This window comes from Benincasa hispida, chromosome 6 (assembly GCF_027475165.1).
Source record: "Benincasa hispida cultivar pf3 chromosome 6, pf3_genome.v1.1, whole genome shotgun sequence".
Taxonomy (NCBI): domain Eukaryota; kingdom Viridiplantae; phylum Streptophyta; class Magnoliopsida; order Cucurbitales; family Cucurbitaceae; genus Benincasa; species Benincasa hispida.
The window spans coordinates 4,231,818-4,255,967 of record NC_143483.1 but is presented as its reverse complement, the minus strand read 5'-3'; the positions used below and the strand labels follow the sequence as shown (position 1 = coordinate 4,255,967).

Genomic DNA, 24,150 nt, shown 5'->3' with positions numbered 1-24,150 from the left:
ATCAACGCATTAACACTAAAAGGTGGAACCACATATCTAATAAAGTTAAATGAAAGAACATGCACATGCAATAAGTGGCAGAGTTATGGAATCCCATGTTCCCATGTCATAGCTATGTGTAAGACCATGGGTTAACAACTTGTACTGCGTTGAGGATTATTACAAAATTTCCACTTAATTCACCTCCATTCGAGCCCATCCCCGATAAAAAATGTTGGTCTGATCCTAACTTCCCCATTATTTATCTCGATGAATTACGAGTTAGAAACGTTGGCAGATCGTGTACTACTCGCATGCAAAACGAGATGGATTGGAGGGAACGTTACAAGATACGTTGCACAATTTGTAGATGAGAACATAATAGACAGAATTGTCCCAATCAAGCACGCGATGCGACTTAGTTATTGGATTTGGATTTTTTTTTTTTATTATTTCTTGGTTTTTTCGTGTAACCTTTTTTAACTATTCATAAAGAATGGTGTATTTATAGTTAACTGTAAACAACGAAGGGTGTATTTATCGTTAACTGTTCACGATGAAGGGTATATTCCTCAACTAATTGATCATACTAATTGTAATTTTATATATTATTTGTCCTTTTCAATTGTAATCATATTGATTTATAGTAAATATTTAAGTTAAATTTAATCTTTTTTTTATGGGATCAGATGGACGATGATGTTAGCACAATGCCATACGACGACTTACTTACCATGCCGCCATCGATCTGAAGTTTTTAGGAAGATAAGTATATTGATACGAGAGGTTGTTATTCAGGGGTAGGAAAACCCAGACCCTCGTATCTTGAATTATTTACGAGGCACAGAATTCTATGGAGTCTCATGTCACTATAATAAATACAATTTTTAATAGCCTTTGAGGATAGTCTTTTTTTTAAATAAGGCTATTGAAAAATGAAAAGAAGATAGGGAACAAAAATTAGTTTGGTTGCCCAAAAAAAAATTTGAATAAAATCTTTCCAAAATTAGTTTGGCTGCCCAGGATTAGATCACCCAAATCGTTCCTTCCTCTTTCACAGACTTCATTCACAAATCGCTCTCTTCCCCTTCTTCTTTATACAAATCACTCTCTTTCCCTCCATAGACTTCCTTTGATCATTCCAACATCTCCATAGGCGTCGTTCGAGCATCTTCTTATGCATTAATTACATCATTTCTCCATAGTCATTCCTTATAGTATCTCCTTGTCCTTAGACATTTGAGCAACAATCCATCTCCAACTTCTCCTCCATTGTTACTCACTTGGCAAATTTCTTACTCCTTCATAAATCTCCCTTGTTTTGAATGATTTTAGTCAGTCGACACTTAAACGCTTTTGCTTTTTTAGCTAGGGCTTTGTTTTTGCCAACATTGCCTTCTAGGATTTTTTTATCTCTTCTTTTCTCCATGCTTTTCCATTTGAAAGTAATCATGCATTTGGATTCCATAAATCAATAATTAGTGAATTCGTCAGAAAAAAGGTCGAGAGATTGCACCAAAGACATCAAGAGAGGAAGAGAGGTAATTTGAATTGTTGGAATGGATTTGGAGGAAGAATTTCTGCAAATCAATTTACACAAAGATTCTCACTTCTCTATGAATCTGAATCGGAAAGGGTTTTTCTTTTTCCAAAAAATTCTTAAAGGCCTGAAAATAAGGTATCTCAATGTCTTTCTGCGTGCATGTATATAATTAATTACACCATTAACTTTGAGGGTTGTGTTTGAAAAGCTTTGATTTCTACTAGTGTATCTCTTTTGTTTGAAGTTCGGACTTATAATTTAAACTAGTTTGTTTACTAACATAAAGTATTTAGTATAAACATAAAGATGCAAAAGAAAGGGGGTGAAATTTCAAGTTTAGTTATTGAAGTTTTGTGGTTGTGTTCTAAATCTCCTTCTCTTGGGCCACTCCTTCAATGACCAAAAGTAGATTATCGTGCAAACTTGGTTCTTGCATTTTCAACTTTTTGTGCTTGGTTTGAATTAGGAAGGAATTTGACACAAAGGAAAAAGTTTATCCAGTTTTTCTTTCATGGTTATGTGACTATTGTTTTCCTTGGTGTAAATTGAAGTCTCTGTTTCTTTTCCCTTGAAGTCTCCGTTTCTTTCATAGTTAGGCAACAAAGCATATCTATCTAACTATACTTGCCTGTGCAATTTGGTTCCTATTGAAAAGAAAAAAGATATACAGAAGGACTTTACCATCAATGCCAAAGAGAAATGTAGAACCTTATAAGGGACCACGCATCACTCGAAGTTCTCATGAGCCCTTTAAAGATTTTATTGTTCCTCTGCCATTGGTCTCACATAATATTTGAGCATTTGAAATCTCTGGTAATTAAAAATGAGTGTATGAATTAAAGTTGGTAAGAATTGGTCTTATGGAAAGAAAAATGACAATTATGTCTAGTATTGTTTCCCTCAAGTTTCAATTGTTGTAGAACCTAATAGCATTTTCCTTCTTGTCTCAGTGCACATTTGGAGAAAAATCCTTATCCAAATTAGAAACTTCTTATTGCATTATTAATATCTGCACCTTTTTTGTTCTTGACTAATTACTCCATATAGGTAATTTGATAAAGTCTTTGTCTTGCAAATGATGGAGCTTTATATTTCGAGGAAAAATTTGTTGATGCATACGAACATCATGGGCCTCTTGCAACCACATCTTCAGTCGTTCGAGGGTTGATAGCATTTACTGGCGTTACTTCTGGAAGCTTAAATGTGAGTGAAGACATAAATTAGCATTTTAGTTCCTTAATTTATCATATATCAATTTGGTTTTCATCTAAAGCTTCCTAGGGATACAATTTTTGGTCTGGCAAAATTCTTCCTTGGCATTGGAATTCCTGATGATGCGAAAGACTTATTCAACCAAATAGATTCCTTGGCTTGCTTAGAAGCAAATAGGTAATTATTTTATTGTTAGTGATAGGGACGGTTGGACTCGGTTGGTCAGTAGATTTCAACATTATGATAATAATCTTTTATCACGAACTTAAGACTTGGAGTTCTTTATGGAACATTCTTTTTAATAATTTTTGCTTTTCTTGAATCATATTGTTGCTCTGAGGGTCGATTGCACTATTGGGCAAATGATTGGTGTAACTTTTGGATGGTTAGACTTAGGGATCTGATTGTTTTTTAGAGTTTTCAGGAAAGGCTAGGACTTTCAAGACCTATTAGTTTACTCCAAGATAAAATTTATTTTAGCTATTCTTTTTTGTCTATCCTTTTTAAGTGGCTCACATTTAAATATTTGTTAAACATAGAAGGGGCAAATTGTTGTCTTGTAATTTCTATAACTTGATTACTTCTATTGAAGGCTTATTCCTTTTTCTGTAGTAAAAGTCTCTCATGAAATTCAATAAAAAGAAATAGCCAAATTTACTTTTTACAATAGGGTTGGGTTTTTTGTTTCGCCACTTGATGTATATTGTCTTCTTTACATGATAAAATATATTGTTTCATCATGGCTTGGATTTCTCGTTTCAATTCTCTTTTCTTGCCACAGGGTTTCTATTTCGTTGATTTTATCTCTTCCAACAACTGTTCTTTTGTTGACAAAGGAAGACCAAGTGAAGGTGAAGGAAATCTAAATATAGATATCCAGTGAGCGGAAGCGGATCATTCCAAATCCCGTTGAGAAAGAACACAAATAGTTACAGTCTAAATGGAAACGATTATGCATAAATAGAAAATTGCTTCTTTAAAAGACTGAACATGGGATAGAGTATGCAAACCTTTGAAGAACTCTTCAAGTATCCCTCGATCATTCAGCAACTCGTTCAACAGCACGAACTCGAATGCAATGATCAGAACTCGATCTCAACGAACGTCTGAATGAACCTCGATCCCAATCGAGTCCAACTCGATCCTTGAACAGAATTAGAATATCACCACAATGGTTGCCTTGGTATTCTCGATGTGAGAATCCAGAAGTTGTGGGCTATGTATGATTTTGGATTGAGGAAAGCAGGAGATAGATGATCGAGTAAGTGGGAGATGAAGTCTATAGTATAAACTAGATACTTTATCGTTTAGAAAGACGAAGCCTATCATATAGACTTTAATACTCGATTGTGTAGCAACGAGTGAACGAGTAACTATCGTATAGTTAACTCGTAGCTCGATCATGTATGCTCTCTATGTTATCGATTAGTAAAACACTTTTACTTGATAGCCTTTTTGTGAGATTATTTTGAATGAATTATCAACTAACTGATTTGGAAAACAATTTTCTTTTTTATCTCACAGTTACCATAAAACTTCCAATAACCTCCCACTCAATTAGGTTATTAGAGAAAATGAATAATTAATTATCATATAATTAATATGTTATAAATAAATATAATAACCAACTTATCATATTATATTTATAACCTATAATTTTGATATTTCATCATATGAAACATATAAATCATAATTCTTTTTCTGTTTTATGGTATTTAATATAAATCATATTTATATTAATTCTTCCAACGATAATGTATCAAATACATCATATCAATTATATCACATATAATTGAATTTCCTCTTGTTAATTTGAACATTTCAAATTATCCCAAAATGAGCTCACTGAGCTACCAAGGGGACCGACGTTGCACTCTTTGCACTACAGATATATTTTTGTGTTCATATGACCAATCAACGACCAATCAACAGTGTGATGACCCTTCACAAATCGTTTGTAAGTACAACTGGGCTAATTCATCGTTTTGCCCCGTGTAGTTACATCTAACTCTTTAAGTACCATTGATTCCTCTAATGAACAATAAGTCATATCTAACTCCTTAAGTACCATTGATTCCTCTAATGAACAATAAGTCATAGTCTATGACTAAGTTCTCTTACCCCTACTTTAGGGAAGGAGTGAATTTTGTCTTGTGTAACTGAGTTCCCAACTCTCCAATTAGACGAATCCCCAAAATGGTAGGCTTGTTGAGTTGGCAATCTGGCCACTCTCACCTATATAAATCAAAGGACCGCCCTCATGATCAGGAGTTCCCAACTCACTCAGGATTAAGTTCATGTCACCTATGGTCATTTTAGTGAAATATAAGTCTCAATTATCAACGACATTATACAAAGAGACTAATCATCTCGTGGTCCGGTCTTATACAAACTCTTTGTATTGGATACCCCGCTCGCATGTCTCCACATGAATAGTCAGGATCAAACCAGTTTAGCACTTTACAACACTTGTAACATTTACAAAGCGGACTATATCTATAGTGTCATCAAGATAAGACCCTTATTTATCCATCTACTACAGACTATTTAGGTTATTACTTAAGACATGATCCACTTGTATATCTCCACATACATGCTTAAGTTACATGAAATAACCACAGATCTTAGTTTATTGGATTTGAGTAAATGCTACATTTATTTTATTGATAACAATATGTTTACAAAATGTTTACAAACTACGAGACCACCGAGAGAATTAGGACACCAATCTCAACGAAGGTTTATTCTTCTACCTAACTGTCTTTCATTACAGAGCATCTTCAAGGGCATTTTTATAATTAACTGTTTGTTCACGAATGGTTTATGGAGTCTGGGCATTTCATTTGTTTTATTCTTAGTACAATGTAGAATATGGTTTAGACTGGTATGTTATGGTTTCGATACAAGCACCGTATAGGTATCAAATTCAACCTAAGGAGTTTAGCAGTGAAGGAGGTGCATTGTTAGTGCTATTGTAATACTGGTTTTTTGTACTAATGACTTTCTAAGTGGAAGTTTATTTTATGAAAAATAATTGGTGAATGAATAAGAATATAATTTAATGGAGAAATAAATGAAACTTAATTTTATAAAGTTGGTTAAAAATTATTTTTGGTCCCTGAACTTTCTTTTGTAACAATTTTGTCCTTGAACTTTTTTGTAATAATTTGATTCTAGTACTTCCAATTTGGTTACATGTAGGTAACTTAATATGTAACAACTTAGTTCTTACTTCAGAATTTGAATGAGGCTTATTATAAAAAAAATATTGTTATGATTTCATGAGATTTCTTACATGTCAAATCAAGAAACTGATTGGAAAGTAGGGATTAAATTGTCACAGAATTTAAATTACATAAACTAAATGGTTACATGTGAAAGAAACTAAATTGTTATAAATTTAAAAGTTTAAGTACGTATCACTGAAAATGAGTTAGAAGTGCAAAAGCTTTCCAATCCTATCTGCTATAATTTTTATTTTTCCATAAGTATATTTTTTGTCTCTATATTTTTTTGTCTCACTTATGTGGTGTGTCAATTTTTTTTTTATCAAAAAACCTTAAAGTTTTATTTTCCCATAAGTATTTTTTTTATCTCACTTATGTGACGTGTCAATTTTTTTTATCAAAAAACGGAGAGTTTTCATTGATAATATGGAAAGTACACAAGGTAGAAAAGAGTTAGCCTAGATGATATTAATGTAGGTCGGTATGAAAACCCTAGAGGGGGTGAATAGGGTTTATTAAAGCTAATTAAAACTTTTTTTTTTCCAAGTGGGCACAATTAATCAAATTAATAAACTTTTTGCTAACAAGTAATATAAGCAATAAATTCATACAAACAAATTCAATTCAAATTAATCAAGCAATTAAAAAATAATAATACTTTTAAGCAACTAATTTAATTTTCATAACAACATTGGTAATGTATGTAGAAGTTTAAGAACTACCAATAAAAAATAAACAAATATAAGCAATTGACTTCAAAAACAAATATTGCAATTAATTCCATGTAATAAACTATAATAACACATTACTTGCAAAATTAAAGTAGTATAGGGATAGAAAACTTAACACCCAAAAGTTTATAGTGGTCCGGTCAAACTCGACCTACATCTACTTTTTCAAACACCTCTTAGGATTTTGTATAAGGATCTCACCGACTCTTTCCACGGATTAGAGTTCAAGAGCAAACTCAATCCTTTCCATGAATTAGGATCAAACTGTTACAACCGCTCTTTTTACAGATCAAGTGTAACTCTTACAAAATGTTTGAAAAATTAAAGAACAAAACTCTCTAAAAGAGTGGATTTACAAACTTTGGGCTCACAACAAATCAATCCTCACCATACATAAATCTTTCTCAAGAATAAGATGAAAAAGAAGAAAATTAAATCTTGGAGAGAGCAACAATAGAGGCTTAATGAATTATATGGAGGATTGTAAAAATATGTGAAATTGTTGTTTTAATTTTGGAGATGGAGAGATTAGAAAGAGATGGATAGATGAAATCCAAATTCAATTTGAGTCATTGGATGTTGGTAAAAGAAAATTGAATGATTGGAATTTAAACTAAACTAGTTGTTAGACCGAAACAAAAAATAATATTAAATTATTTTTCTTTTTAAAATTCATTTTCTTTTTAACCCAATCAAAAAGCAAAAATCCATCATGTGTCTAAAACTAGCCGTCAGACACAAACATAAAATAATATTAAATTTATTTTTCTTTTAAAATCATTTTCTTTTTTTAAACCAATCAAAAATCTCAAAATCCCAACATGTGTGTTACTACTCCATTGCTCCAAGTGACGCATTTCAATTGGTCTATTTTGATGAGAAAAATTTTGCCACGTTATTGGCTCGGGATTTTTTCGTCAAGCTTGTTTCGACCTTAACTTCTTTGTTTAAACTCCTATTTGAGTGATTCAAATTGCGTTGGAATCATTGTTCCGAGCTCTACCTAATAGACACTTCAAAATACTCAAATTATCAATAAATAAAAATAGGTTTGTTATCATCAAGATATTAATTAATTAATTAAAATTAATTAACTTGAGGTTAAGGGCCAAAAAGTCAATAGTTAGTGTGTTTTAGATAAACCATCAATGGAACATAAGTAGCTTCTTACACATACAAATAATTGATTTTAATGAAAGCAAGCTACAATTATAGAAGAATTAAGACTTAAGAAAGGGTACACCAGGTAGAAGCTAAGTACCTAAAGGCAAAACTTACTCCCAATCTATAATGGTTAATGAGCTCCCTTGGATGGGAAAATCATTATTGTTTTGAAGATGAGTTTTGTAGTTTTATAGTTTATACAACATGTATAAACACATGAGTTCTTTTCTAGTTGATAGTTTTGAGTTTGCTACCTATTAGAGATGGCCTGTGTTGGTTTCTCGAGAGTACTTAACAACAACCTTCGCATATTAAATCTTTATTGTGTTTACATGAGTTTTCATTTGTGCATACAAATATAGGATCCATGATATTTGAGATCATGAATTGTCTTTGATTTTTTAAAAGTTAGCCCTAGTTCTATTGAAGTAGTTTTAGCACATCAAATCACATCTAACATAGCTTAAATCTTAAGTTTGTAGAAGACAAACCACACGAAAGACAAACAAAACAAGAGCAAAAGAATACTTACAACATGAATGAAACCTTGGCATTCTAAAGTATTCTACGAACAACCAACTTAGAGCATATAGCTCATTGAAAATTGATACTCTCTTTTCTCAAATAGTGCTTGTTGATCAAGTCATTGACGATTGAGCTGGTCGTCCAATTAAGATTACAACACCTTGAAAATATTCAGCAAAGATTAGGTGCATCTAAATCGGTATAAAAGTAACTAACTATTACTTTTGAGTTAATCTTTTGATGCATACTTAACCAAATTGATTTTGTCTAATAGTACTACTAATAAGTATATGGAAGGAGCATGGAATTTTCTTCAAAAAGTGAAAAAAAAAAAAGGAAGTCAAATGCTAATAAAGTTTTGTGTCCATGTAAAGAATGTAGAAATATGCAACATTGTGATTTTCAAATTATATATGAACACTTGGTCATTAAGAGAATGGACCCTACATATAATATTTAGTATCATCATGGAGAAGTGTGTGAAGGGGATAAAGTCAAATGAAGTTGTTGATGATAGTTTTTTGTTTGAAGCAACAAACTTCTATGAGAGCATATATATGGGCGAAAAGAACAACATTGATGACCATTGTACATCAAGGAAGGAAAACAATTTTTCTCAAAAGGTTCAAGAGGAAAATACTCGATTGTATGCAAGTTGTACAAAGTATACGAAAATGTCAGCAATCGTAGCATTGTATAAACTGAAAACTTTTAATGGTTGGTCAGATACAACCTTCCCTAGCCTTTTGGGGATTTTGCTTGACATACTCCTAATGGACAATGTTATTCCAAGATCTATTTATGAAGTTAGAAACTATTCAAGGAATTTGATTCAGGCTACAAAAAAATTCATGCATGTGTTAAAGATTGTTGCCTATTTAGAAATGAGAATGAAAAGTTAGAAGGTTGTCCTCATTGTGCGACTTCAAGATGGAAGATTGATGGACAAACAAACCAAATCAAACAAGGTGTGCCTAACAAGGTATTGAGATACTTTCTTATCATTCCACAACTTAAACAGATGTTTAAAATAAATAAAGTTAGTAAATGTTTACAATGGCATTGGAACCATAAAAGTACTAATGGAAAGATTTGACATCCAATTGACTCTATTGCATGGGAAACTATTGATAAAAAAATGGCCCAAGTTTTCTATGGATACATGCAATTTTAGGTTAGGCCCTACTATAAATGGGTTTAACCCATTCTCTAATTTGAGTAGTTGATATAGTTGTTGACCAATCATACTTGTTACTTACAACTTTCCTCCTTAGTTATGCATGAAAAACGAAAATATAATATTGACATTGTTGATTCCTGGCCCTAAACAACCAAGAAATGATATTGATGTTTATCTACAACCTCTTGTGGAAGATTTACAACAACTATGGAAAGAAGTACAAGTTTATGATATTGTAGGTAAAACACATTTCAATTTGAGATTAATTCTTATGTGGACTATAAATGATTTCCATCATATGGAAATCTTGTTGGATGCACCACAAAAGGTAAATGTGCATGTCCAACGTGTGGAGATAATACTCATTCTTATCGATTGAAACTAGCAAAAAATTTGCATATATGAGTCATGGTCGATTCTTATCAAGGGCTCATCCATATTAGAGGAAAAAAGCATGGTTTGATGGGGAAATAGAAGAAGAGTTACCTATCATAATTGCAACAAATAGTGCAATTTATGCCCAACTTGAAGATTTTGATAATTGCTCGAGGAAATGTGAAAAGAGAAAGAGCATGAGTCATAAAGAATCATCAAATCAAAGATGGAAGAAGCGGTTAATTTTCTTCTATCTACCATATTGGAAGGTTAACGAACTCTAAGTTTATGGCATATTTTATTGAGTTTCAAATTATTAAGGTTCAAACTAGGTTATTAATGATTTGAAACTTTGATTGTGTAGGAATTACCAATACGCCACAACTTGGATATCATGCACGTGGAGAAGAATGTATGCGAGAGTATTATAGGTACATCATTAGATATAAATAAAAAGTCAAAAGATGGAATTAATGCAAGAAAAAATTTACAACTTTTAAAAATTTTCCTTGACCTACATCCTCAAGAACGAGGAGGGAAAACTTACTTACCTCCTACTCCATACACGTTTTCGAAGTATTAGAAGAAATTGTTGGGATTGGTGTCTTAAATCTCTTGTAATCTCGTAGTTTGTAAACTTTATATAAATAGATTGTTGTTAATAAAATATGTGTTATTTTATAAGCATATACTCAATCCAATAAACTAAGATTCGAGGTTATTTCATGTAATTTAAACAAGTATGTAGAGACATACAAGTGTATCTTGTTTAAATAATAACCTAAACAGTCTGCAGTAGATGGATAAGGCTGGGTATCTTATCCTGGTGATACTACGAATACGACCCACTTTGTAGGTGTTACAAGTGTTGTAAAGGCTACAAATGATCTGATCTTGATCATTCATGTGGAGACATGTAGGGTATCCTATACAAAGAGTTTGTATAAGACTGAACCACGAAATGATTAGTCTCTTTATATAACGTCGTTAATAATAGATACTTACATTTTATTAGGATGACCATAGGTGACATGACCTGAATCCTGAGTGAGTTGTGAACTCGTGCTCATGAAAGCGGTCCTTTGATTTGTATGGGTGAGAGTGGCCAGATTGCCAACTCAACAAGCTTACCATTTTGGGGATTTGTCTGACTGGGGAGTTGGGAATACAGCTACACAAGACGAAATTCACTCCTTCGCTGATGCAGAGGCATATAGATAAATTGCTCCCTTAAGGGCTGATTCCGGGGCTTGAACATAGTGGCCACACCCTCTCCTGGCCCGAGAAGGACTTGGTCATAGTTGGACTATGACTTATTGTTCATTAGAGGGATCAATGGTACTTAAGGAGTTAGATGTAACTATAGGGGCAAAATGGTAATTTTGGTCCAACTTTATTTACAAGCAATTTGTGAAGGGTCATCGCACTGTTGATTGGTTATATCCAATAGACACAAAAATTTATCTGTAGTGCGAAGAGTGCAGTTGTCGATCTTTAGTGGAATGATTGGCAATTAACGAATATTGGGTGATTTAATTAAAAAGTTCAATTAACTATCTGAGTACCAATTGAGCTTCAACCTACAGGTCCATAAGGTCCCCTCTGTAGCTCAACAGGGATTTAACTGAGAATTATTTTTAGATTAATTTGAAGTGTTCAAATTAATTGAGGGAATTAATTATATATGATATAATTAATTAAATTAATTATTTATGAAATATAATTAATATAATGTATTTGATGCATTATAATATGAAAGGAATTTGAATATGATTCAAATACTAGTTATATGAATGAGATTCATGTAATTAAATTTAATATAAATATGATTTATATTGAGAGGAATTAAATATTTGGATATGATCCAAATATCAATTATATGAATGAGATTCATATAAGTGAATTCAATATAAATGTGATTTATATTAAATGTCATGTATAGTTGAGGAAAAATACATCTATAAGTTATATTGTATTTTATGCAATATGTAACTAAAAATTATGTGTTATATGGGATATAACACATAGGTTATATATATATATATATATATATATATATATATATATATATATATAATAAGGTTGTTATTATATGTATAATTATTATTAATTTAATTTTATTAAATTAATATTAATTAATTAAAGAGAGGGAGTTACAACTCTTTCCCCCTAATTTCTCTCAGCCATGTACGTGGGGTTATAGATGAATAGTGATAGGATTCATATCTGTCCTTGGATTTTGCTGAGAGAAGAGTTCTTTCTGAAAAGAAACACATAGAAGAGAAAAGATCTCTGAAAAGTCCCTCTCCTCCTCTCCATCTCCCTTCCCTCTTCCAAGGATTCAAGCAAAGCTCTTACAGTTAAACAAGAACAATATATGCATTTACATAAATTATAACATGCAATAATAAAGAAAAACTATGAGTTTCAGAAACCCTTACCTTTGAAGAACACTTTCTTCCAGAATCCCTCGAACATAAGTTAATATATTGCATTTGATGTGATATTAAATCATAGGTTAATGAATATAATATGACTATATTTATTATTAATTTTTGGATAATTATAGGTTAATTGTGCCGGCATTTTCTCCGTAACTATGTGATGGTGGGAAGTTTGCTTTCAATTTTCGTAACTGAAGAATAAAATGAAAATCATTTTCATTTTGCAAGAGATCAATAATTCGCTCACGTTTAGTTTATATTTCCTATCGCATAGCAAACCGAGAGCCTACACGATAGCTTAAATTTTCTAAATGATCGTATACACTCACGCAACTTACTAAACGATCATCTAGCTTTTTTCTAAACGATCGCGCGCCCGAGCGTTTACTAAGCGATTGTCTATACGATCGCGGCCTTTTTACGAAATGATCGTGTACCTCTTCCTAAACGATCAAGCATCATCTATACGATAGAAATCAGACTTCTCCCACTTGCTTGGTCGTGGTGTACGATCTTCTCTTCCTCCTTCTCTCTACCAAATCCAATAGAGCCCACACCTCCTAGATTCTCACACCAAGAATACTGAGGGTTCTAAGTGGTGGCGTCCTCCCTACTGCTGTGTTCGTGTGAAGTTCGTTCGTGGGTAGACGACCATGATTTGGTGGATAATTTACTTGCACGTTCTCAACGAGAGCGAGAGGAGTAGTCCGTTGGACGAGAGTGAGATTTTGGTGAAGAAGAGCTCTTCAACTGGTACGTTTCTTGTTCTCTTGTTGTTTAAGTTTGAAAGCATGCCTATAATTAGTTGTTAACTGCATATCTATTTTGTTTGATTGTGAATGCGTTGATTCTGTCACAATGAGCTTGGAACGATCTCACTTACGCCCAAGGGGATCTTATGGACCTGTAGCTTGAAGCTCTAATGGTACGTGAATAACTGACTAAACTCTTTAGTCACGGGATCCACCATCCATTAACTGTCGGGCACTCTACTAAAGACCGACAACTGCACTCTCCTCATTATAGATATATTTCTATGTCCATATCAACCAAGCAACAGTACGATAACCCTTCACAGATCGCTCGTAAGTACAGTTGGGCCAATTTATTGTTTTTCCCTTATAGTTACATCTAACTCCTTAAGTACCACTGATTCCTCTAATGAACAATAAGTCATAGTCCTATTATGACTGGGTCCTCTCTTCCAAAAAGAGGATGTGACCACTATGTTCAAGACCCGGAATCAACCCTTAAGGGAGCAATCTATCTACTTACCCTTGTTTCGAGGAATGAGTGAATTTCATCTTGTGTAACTGAGTTCCCAGCTCCCCAATCAAACAAATCCCCAAAAAGGTAGGCTTGTTGAGTTGGTAATCTTGCCACTCTCACCCATACTAATCAAAGGTTTTCCCTTAAAGGCAAGAGTTCCCAAAAAACTCAGGATTAAAGTCACGTCATTTATGGTCGTTAAAGTGAGATGTAAGTCTCAAGTATCAACGGTGTTATATAAAGAGACGAATCATCTTGTGGTTCGGTTTTATACAAACTCTTTGTATAGGACACCCCCACTTGCATGTCTCCACATGAATGGCCAAGATTAGACCATCTGTAGTAGTTTAAAACACTTGTAAACCTCTACAAAGCAGACTGTATCTGTAGTGTCATTAGGATAAAGTATCCTTCCTTGATCCATATATTACAGACCTTTTTAGGTTATTAGATCCACTTGTATATCTCATGTACATGCTTAAGTTTACATATAATAACCACAGATCTTTGTTTATTGGATATGAGTAAATGTAAATAAAATAACTCTTATTTTATTGATAACAACGTGTGCAAAGTTTACAAACTACGAGACTCCGGGAGAATGAGGACACCAATCCCAACACAGAAAAATCTTCAAAATACAAGATTGTTCGATCCAAGAACTAAACAAAATATTACCTCATCGATTCATAGACAAACTGACGGGATACGTTCCAATACACGTTCATAATCCGAAGATAAAATAAAAACTAACCTAAAGATACTGAAATTTGAAGGGAATAGAAAAAGAATGAAGATTAACTTCGGCCTCCATTGATTTGGCCTCCAAAATTTGGCATGTCACAGCCTAAGGCCGAGAAGAGGAATATATAGTGATCAAAGCAGCGTAGCGTTGCAACACTGATACGACGAGAGGGAAGTGTCAGACAAGAAGTTCAATGTATAGCTAACGCTCATTTGCGCGCACACTTAGCTCCATGTCTGTCAATTGTTGAAGCATTGCAATGCTCATGCTTCTGCCTTCAATGTTGGAGTTCAGCATTGAGATGCGTTGGGACGCTGGCGGTGATGGAACTTCAGAGCGTTGTGACACTTGGATTAGCATTGCAACGTTGCGTCCACTGCCAAATACTCGCTATTCGATGCTTGACGACTCAATACTCAATGCTCGTTGACTCGGTAGCATTTTCTTGATTACTCAACAACCTTTTACTCGATGGTACTCGATGATGCTCAATGACTGATCATACTCTGTGGAACTCGATGGCATTTTGGTCTTTTCAACTTCTTTGAAGCCCGGATGTTCAAATTAACTCCAAATTGCTTCAAATTAACCCCGTTCTTCACCAAATGATTAATTCTACCTCTTGGTTGCTTGATACCTAAAATATAGGGAAATAAACACAAAAAATCCACTCATTAGCTCGAATTAAGCTAGGAATCATAGCTCTTTTTTAGAGCTAACAAAGGGTCACTAGGCGCTAGGGGATCTTATGGTACATGAGGTTCTTGAACTTGTGGATCATGAATTGTTGTGTTTTGGTCTTCAGGATTTCGTCCCCTCTGGCAATCCTATGACCGTCTCTTCCTCTAACTTGTACCATTTCCTAACAATCATACGTAACCAGCATTTATCAAATTATTCATCAAAAAAATATGTCAATTATGAACATAAATCTAACATAATCTTGTGCATATTATCCTATAGACTTTTTTTAAAGGACTTACCTAGTAATGACAAAGGATCCGTTAATTGTCAAAATGGACAATATGGACTTACATAGTTAACCCAGCACTCTAGCTAGAACTTATACTAGGTCGTCATTATATGCATGCATACATTTAAAAATGAATTTTTCATAAATGGGCTAAAACCAAATGATTGTCATAAAATAAATAACTTTTATAAGAACTAAATAACTAAAAATCATTAATCAAGGTACTCAATAAACAAAAAACTTTTCATGAAGCAAGTAAGTAATCAATCAATGTGTTTTGGATCGTTCATAAAGCTATAATCCAAACTAAAATTGAATGGATAACCAAGGTTTACAAAAAAACTCACAAAAAACTTACAAAAATCTTGCTGAAACTGAATCCAAATTTGCTAGACAGTGACCAATAACACGCTAAAACTTCAATCCAAAAGCCAAACGCAATGGATATCAACTAATTGAAGCCAAAAAATGATGGCCAATGGATAAACAAGACCTTAGAGAAAACCAACCAATCTTACCCAAAACCCAAAATTCCGACAGAACCAAAGCAAGATTCGACAATGGTGCAAAGTTAACGACGATGGAAAGAGATTGATGAAATTGACGATGGCTGTCGGTGAAATTTGGTAGTGGACGAGCAGCTGGAAGTAACTAAGCAATGAAGCTTGCTAACTACAAGATCGTCTAGCGCGCCCCTTCTACTAAACGACGAGCATCGCATGCTCCCACTACAATCATCTACCTCCAGCGCCTACACGATCACGCAACCAACGCCACGCGATATGGTAAACGATTTACCTCATCGCTTAGCAGTAGCTAAACAATCGATTATAAAATACTACACGATCATCTAGAAAAAAAAATCTAAACAATCATTTAGTTAAATCCCAACGATCGCTTACCTGAGGCTACACGATCCAACCAACGCTTGGTCTTCTTCTTCGTTGAGAACTACATCGTCATACGCCGAAGCTTCAACACGAACGACTCAACACACTCAAACTTTTGGAATTACAGACTCGATTGCGATATTAATTTCGCTAAAAACACAAGGGCCCTAACAATTAACACTTTGTAATACCGAAAGCTTTAAGAAAAAAGCAATTTAAACTCGAAACATTCATCAATTCATCCACAAATGCATAAAACGGTTAACCACAAATGCAAAAACCCACCATGACTAAAAAATGCGTTCAATTCAAATCTGTAATTTGGAATATCAGAGGACCAGGCTCTGATACCAATTGAAGGAAATCAGATTCATGATTTCCATGAGCAGCGGAACAAGATTATTCCAAATCACAATCATAACTAAACAATACATTTACAGTCGACTTCAAACAAGCGGTTATTCAATTCATATAGAAATTACAGCATGAAAAACTACAAATGCTCAAAGGGAAAAATGTATGAACATTTGCAGATGCGCCTCCATGCTCCGTTGCGCGACTACTCGAACAATCAGCAAACCTCGAATGTTCGATCTACACGACCGCAATACAACACGAACACTTCGCGCTCGTTCTCAACGATTGCCTCGGTCAAGAACTCCTCAGCGACACGAACGACCTCCAGAATACCTCGACGGTGTCGAGTTGAGTATGAAACCACCAACAAGGCTACCTTGGTATTCTCGGTGTGAGAATCCAGAGAGTGGGCTCTGTTCGGACTTGGTATGAGGCAGACAAAGGAGGAAACATCGATCGCGTACACGACTGGGCAAGTAGGAGATGGCAGAGACCTATCGTATAGGTCGATGCCCAATCGTTTAGATAAAGCTAAGCGATCGTCTAGCAAAAGCTATGTGATCGTTTAGCTCATTGTTTAGCTCGGTCTGTTGCCTACAGACACTACATAATCGTTTACTTTGGGCAAGCCATCGTCTAGCAAAACTATGCGAACATTTAATAAATACTGCACGATCGTTTAGCTCACCACTGCACGATCGTTTAGCTCACCCAGTCGTCGTTTAGTAAATCTGTATTTACTTGACGACTCCGTGAGTTTCTTTTGCGCGAGAGAAAAACTCCAAAAACTCCAAAAACTTTTTCAATCGTTTGTAAATCATCTTTTCAAAATAGGAAAACCACTTTCTTTTTAAACTCACGGTTACCATGAATCCAATAACCACCCACTCACTTGGTTATTAAAGAAAAAGAATTAATTATCCAATAATTAATATTATTATAAATATAAATGATAACCAACTTATCATACTATATTTATAACCTATAGTTTTAATATTCTATCTCATGAAACATATAAACCATAGTTCTTTTTCTATTCCGTGGTACTTAATATAAATCTCATTTACATCAATCCTCCACTAGATGTATCTTATACATCATACCGATTATATCATATATAATCAAAATAAGGCGGTGGGATGTAAACATGAGTTTGTTAAACAAAGAGAGAGGTCAATCGAAGGTGTCTTGTATGGATGACCTATTTTTTGGGCCAAAATGTCAATTGACCCTTTGCTGACCTCATTGCCATACCAAATTACGTAAATTTCCCTCACAAGTGCCTCACATTATAAGTCTTGCTCTCATCTGGTTAAACACCTTCACTCTTGCTTGAAATTCTCTGGTTTATTATGATTGCTCATTATTGTACAAATGATTTGACGATTTTCACGATTGAAGCCTCAAATCAATAATACCTAAACACAATACAATGGTAATTTCCTTAAACTCTAAACTCCATTTCAACGGTGATTACTTCTCTGGTTTTCGACAGTGTTTTGTTGAACGGAGTTTTTTCGAACAAGGATTTCTAAGACGAGGCTTTTTCAGAGCGGTGTTTCATTATTTTGAGTTTGTTTCATTATTTTTGCTGTGTTATTTCTGGAAAGGTAATATTACGAAATTTTGTATTGAGAGAAAGAGAACGAGAGTAAGAGAGAGCAAGAGTAAAAGAGAGAGTGAGATTAAGAGAGATTGAGAGTACACTTCAATTGCTTGTACGACTTAATGACAAATGTTCTCTTACTTTGTAGGATGACAGAAAAGTGTCTACTTATTCGATATGGAGGTGATTGGGATGAGAATGAAAGTTTGTATATTGGGGGAGAGTTGACAGGAATCATTGTGCTTGTTACATTAAGTATGAAGAACATAAATCTCACATTTACAGGGTTACAAATGTCAGTTCTTCAGAGTTTGATCTTATAATGAGAGTTAAATATAAGCTTGAACATGAAGCCCCTCCACAATACATAAGAAATGATGATGATGTTCGCTTCCTTCTTTTTCGAGAAGAGCTTAGTAAACTTCAGTTATCTGTAACGCTAAAATCGAATCATGACGAAAATATTAGAATGGGGTTTGGATAGACAATACGGGGAATCATAATAGTTTCGTCAGGAAGAGGATTATATTCCATTGTCTACCAACACTGTACCATCGATGTTATCACTAGACGACAACCGCACTAATCTAGCAAGATTAAATTCAATGAATTATGGTGATATAGAATTACGCGGTACTTCAGTTGTTAGTAATGAGAGATCATCTAGACTTGATTATATGGATTGTGGTCATCCAGAGCAACGTTGTGGTTCTTCAGTGGATGTTAATGAGCAACCAGCAGGATTGAATGAAATGGATCGTGATCATTGAGATGTGCGTTGTTCTACAACAGCTTCAGTGGTTCTACCATCTGTGTCTTCAAATCATAGGAGAGAGTTGATTATGCCTTGTACCTCTTCATCTGGACAGAGGACGTTGAAGTTGGTCAACTATTTTTTAGTAAAAAGGACTTGAAAATGCGATTATCTATTTTGTCCATCAACAAAAATTTTGAATTTAGGGTCAGGAAGTCAACCAAATCTTTATTCACTGTCAAATGTATTGAGGAGACTTGTAAGTGGAGCCTTCGTGCAGTGAAAATGGAAGGGTCTGATATATTCAAGAACACAAAGTACTGTAGTTCGCACACATGTTCCATCGAAATTATGAATCACGACCATAGACAAGCAACTGCTACGTTTGTTGGTCAGTTGATTAAAGTTAAGTTTACAGGAACAGGACGTATTTATAAACTTTGTCATATCGTTAAGGATATAAGGAGATATTATGGCATGAACATAAGTTATGATAAAGCATGGTGTGCAAGGAAGTCGCATATGATCTCACTAAAGGTACTCCAAAATACTCATACTCCATACTACATGCTTATGGGGAAGCGTTAAAAATAGAGAATCCGGGTACAGTGGTTGAGATCGAACTTGAAGATAACGTGCATTTCAAGTATATATTTATGGCATTAGAGCCTTGTATTAGAGGTTTCGCAAGTTATCGGCCTGTGATAATTGTTGATGGGTCGCACTTGAAAGGAAAATACAAAGGGACCATGTTGGTGCAGTTTTTATGGACAGGAACAATCAATTATACCCACTAGCATATGCAATAGTGGACAATGAAACCAAACGATCATGGAAATGGTTTATGTCGAACTTGAAATGCAGTATCGGAGAACCCGATAATTTAGTGTTTGTGTCTGATGGGATGGTATCTATCAGCAATGCTATTCGTGCCTTTTTTTCCACGACATTTCATGGCTTGTGCACGTGGCACATAGAACAAAATCTTATTACAAAATTTAGGGATAGTACGGTTATTGGGATATTTAGAGATGCAATAAGGGTATTTCACATGACAGAGTTCCAGACAAAATGGGACAAACTCTGTAGTTTTCGAGACGATGCTATCACGAAATATCTGAAAGACATAAATCTTCGAAGGTGGGCACGGGTTTACCAAATAGAAAAAGATATGACAACATGATGTCCAACAGTGCAGAGTGTTTCAATTCTTTAACTAAAGTGTATCGGCTATTGCCCATAGTATACTTGATTAAAAATGTTAGAGGAATGCTCCAATCGTGATTCTACGAATGGAGGAATTACTGGGCATCTCGATCAACATTGCACTCAAACTACTGTGAAACCCGATTGGTAAATGAGGTCAATAAGGGAAAACGATATCGGGTTGAGCCTATTGATTGTTATCGGGTCCACGTGCGAGATAATCGATTGGACGGTATTGTGAATCTTCACACGAAGGACTTCGACTCACTTGGTATCCCGTATTCGCATGCAATTGTGGCTGCCAAGGAACGAAACATACCCACTCAGAGTCTTTGCAGTCAATTTTATACAGTGGACTCTCTAATGACTGTGTATACGGAGCCTATAAATCCACTCGGGCACTTATCTGAATGGAAGAGAGCTCCTGGATATGTAGAAAATACTATTCTTCCTTCAAAGTTTGTGGCATAAGTCGGGTGACGGATAGTGAGAAGAATACCACCCAGAGGAGAATTTCGCAAACAAATCAAATATGGTCGGTGTGGGAATTATGGGCATAACCTTTAAACTTGTAGCGAACCGCTCACAACCGTGCGACGTACTGAAAATGCCAAAAATCATGACTTAAATACCTCTCATCTAGTTTAGTTTATAACTAATTTTATCTTGTAACAGTCTGTTGGTATGTGTTATAAATACCATTTATCAGGCCCCAAACAAGAGTTTTTCATACTTTATATTTTTTCTTTAAACAAAAACAAGTTGTAAGCAATCTTCAAAAGAGAAAGAAAGTGAATCTTTTTGCAAATCACGAAAACACAATCTTGTTTTTCATCTTCAAGTTGCTTCAACTGAAGACTAATATCGAGCAAAGAACAGAAACTTGTCGAGTATAGAAGGAAATTTCCATCGAGTATCGAGCAGAAACTTATCGAGTATCGAGTATGTAGGATCGAGGATTTAACAAAGCATTACACAGCCATTTCTTCACAATCTCGCTCTCTCTCAAAATCTCGCTCTCTCAATCTCTATAAGTGTTTCTCTCCCTAAAAGTCTCACTCTCTAAGTCTCGTTCTCTCTCAAAATCTTGCTCTCTCTCAAAATCTCACTCTCTCTCAAAGTCTCGCTCTCTTAATCTCACTCTCTCTCAAAGTCTCTCTTAATCTCCTCTCTCTCAATCTCTTTCTTTCTCAAAATCTCGCTCTCTCAATGTTTGAACTTTGAACCTTGAACTTTGATATAATGTTTTATATACCATTGACATAATGAAAAGAGTAATAGTTCAATTATACATGTTTTGATAAAATGTATAATATTGAACTTTGAACTTTGAACTTTGAACTTTGATAAAATTGTTTTATACATGTTTTACATACATAAAAAATACATGTTTTAAATACATAAAAAATACATGTTTTATACACATAAAAAATACGAAGTGTTCACCCACAATTGACACGCTAACTACATCCTATATTCACTCATTTTCTTCTAAGTGATTACGGAAGGAACAACACCAGTCACCAAATGTTCTAGTAATTTTATTACAAAGATGCCACAATCAAGCGATCCGTGCTGTATGTCGGTGTTCATAGTCGCGAGATTTTCCAATGGGTTGTGGATAGGTCTGGATTTGAACGATCCACGTCACAGTAGTGAAGTAGGGATGGTACTGTGACAGTCAATGGCTCCAACCAAGTCCCCAACTTCGTCATTGGCGTGTATGACGGAAGTGAATCGAACATGAATATATGGCCTCTGTTAATGTCCATTGCAAGGACCATCCAATGCTCACTGATATTCATTGCCGTATACATGAAATCCACATCTGTCCATTTGACATTGAATTTACCAGTGACATAGTCCTTGTACGTGTCTTCATCCTCCCATACTAGGGTAGCCTCCAGTCTCGTCTTATTCTTTATTCGTTTAAATATCCCACCACGAGCATTAAGGTGACTTTGCCAAATAAAATGAGAAGTTAAGTGACGAAATATACCATCGTAAAATGACTCTACATAACAAAATATATAAAAATTTACCGTTACACCAATTGGCAAGATGGTGAACTTATGCATGCACATGTCAGGTCGGGTATAAAATTTTTCTTTCATAAAATGAAATAAAGTATTTATGGTCTGCACAAAAATATACTATGTCAGTCAAAGTACAAGATATCCAACTATAAAGACGTCAGGACTAGGAAACTTACATCGCACTCAACCCACGAACTCGGTTCAATCAATTCCTTGAAAAATTGCTTTGATAGTGGCTTAAATGAATTCTCTCGAACCTTGTTATCGGTATTATCATCTGTGATCCAGCCCATCATTTCTATAAAGATATTAACTGAAACATCATGTGCTACGTTGTACCCGACAATTACTCTGAATAATGACATAGGCACATCCGGGAGAGGATACTTAACCTTTTCAAACGGAAGGTGTACCCTAGAATCCACACTTTTCATCTTTACTTGAGCTGGAGATATATATTTATCAACACCTTTCCTTTTACGAGTAGTTCTTTGAGATTCTTACATAAACAGATAACAAAAAATTACTCGTCAAGAAATATAAAAATATAAACAAATATTATTGATCAATAAATTACTCACCAATGTAACTTCTTCTGTGGTCGTAACAATACCAGAAATGTCGGTCTTTGGGATGTCAGACATGTCGGCCTCTGTATGTGGCATGGTGAGTAAGTCAGACATGTCGGCCTCCGTATGTGGGACATCGGCCACTATAGGTTGGACGTCAGTGTCGGGATTGGTGTCCTAATTCTCGGAGTCTCGTAGTTTGTAATTTATACACATTGTTATGAATAAAATAAGAGTTATTTTATCTGGCATTTACTCATATCCAATAAACAAAGCTCCATGGTTATCGTATGTAAACTTAAGCATGTATATGAGATATACAAGTGGATCATGCCTTAAGTGATAACCTAAATAGGTCTGTAGTATAAGTATTAAGGAGGGTTTCTTGATCCTGGTGACACTACGGATACGGCCCGCTTTGTAGAGGTTTGCAAGTGTTATGAATTACTACAGATGGTTGATCCTGACAATTCATGTAGAGACATGCGAGCGGGGGTGCCTTATACAAAGAGTTTGTATAAGACCGGACCATGAGATAATTCGTCTCTGTATATAACGTCGTTAATACTAGAGACTTACATCTCATCTAAATGACCATATATGACATGATCTCAATCCTGAGTATTTTGGGAACTCCTGCCTTTTAGCGGCGATTCTTTGATTTATGGGTGAGAGTGGCTAGATTGCCAACTCAACATGCCTACCTTTCTAGGGACTTGTCTGATTTTGGAGCTAGAAACTCAGTTACACAAAAGGGAATTCACTCCTTCCCCGAAGCAAAACTAAGTGGATAGATTGTTCTCTTAAAGGCTGATTTCGGGGCTTGAACATAGTGGCCACAACTTCTCTTTAGAAGAGAGGACTCAGTCATAGTAGGACTATGACTTATGTTCATTAGAGGGATTAATGGTACTTAAGGAGTTAGATGTAACTACAGGGGCATAACGGTTATTGGCCCAGCTGTACTTACGAGCGATCTGTGAAGGGTTATCGCACTGTTGATTGGTTAAGATGGACACATAATATATCTGTAGTAATGAGAGTTTAGTTGTCAGTCTTTAGTGGAGTGTCTTGCAGTTAACGAATGGTGGATCTCTTGACTAAAGAGTTTAGTCAGTTATTCACGTACCTTTGGAGCTTCGAGCTACAGGTCCATAAGGTCCCCTTGGTAGCTCAATGGATTCAAGTTAAAGATCAGTTCTTAGTGTTGATTTGAAATGTTCAAATTGACAAGAGGTAATTCGATTATATATGATATTATCTGTGTGATGTATGAGATACATCAGGTGAATTAATGTAAATGAGATTTACATTAAAGACCATGAGATAGAAAAAGAGCTATGATTTATATGTTTCATGAGATGA

The 24,150-nt window shown here is 34.8% G+C and overlaps 1 long non-coding RNA gene across 2 annotated transcripts; it reads left to right on the top strand.

The window, feature by feature from the left end:
- The first annotated feature begins 961 nt into the window (after positions 1 to 961).
- Positions 962 to 4,183, top strand: LOC120080210 (uncharacterized). Of its 2 annotated transcripts, XR_005482440.2 has the most exons (4): positions 962 to 1,657; positions 2,570 to 2,725; positions 2,796 to 2,911; positions 3,516 to 4,183. It is a non-coding gene; the product is annotated as an uncharacterized LOC120080210 (long non-coding RNA). The 2 variants fall into 2 exon arrangements; XR_016530231.1 differs by having other exon boundaries at positions 962 to 2,725.
- The last annotated feature ends 19,967 nt before the right edge of the window (positions 4,184 to 24,150 follow it).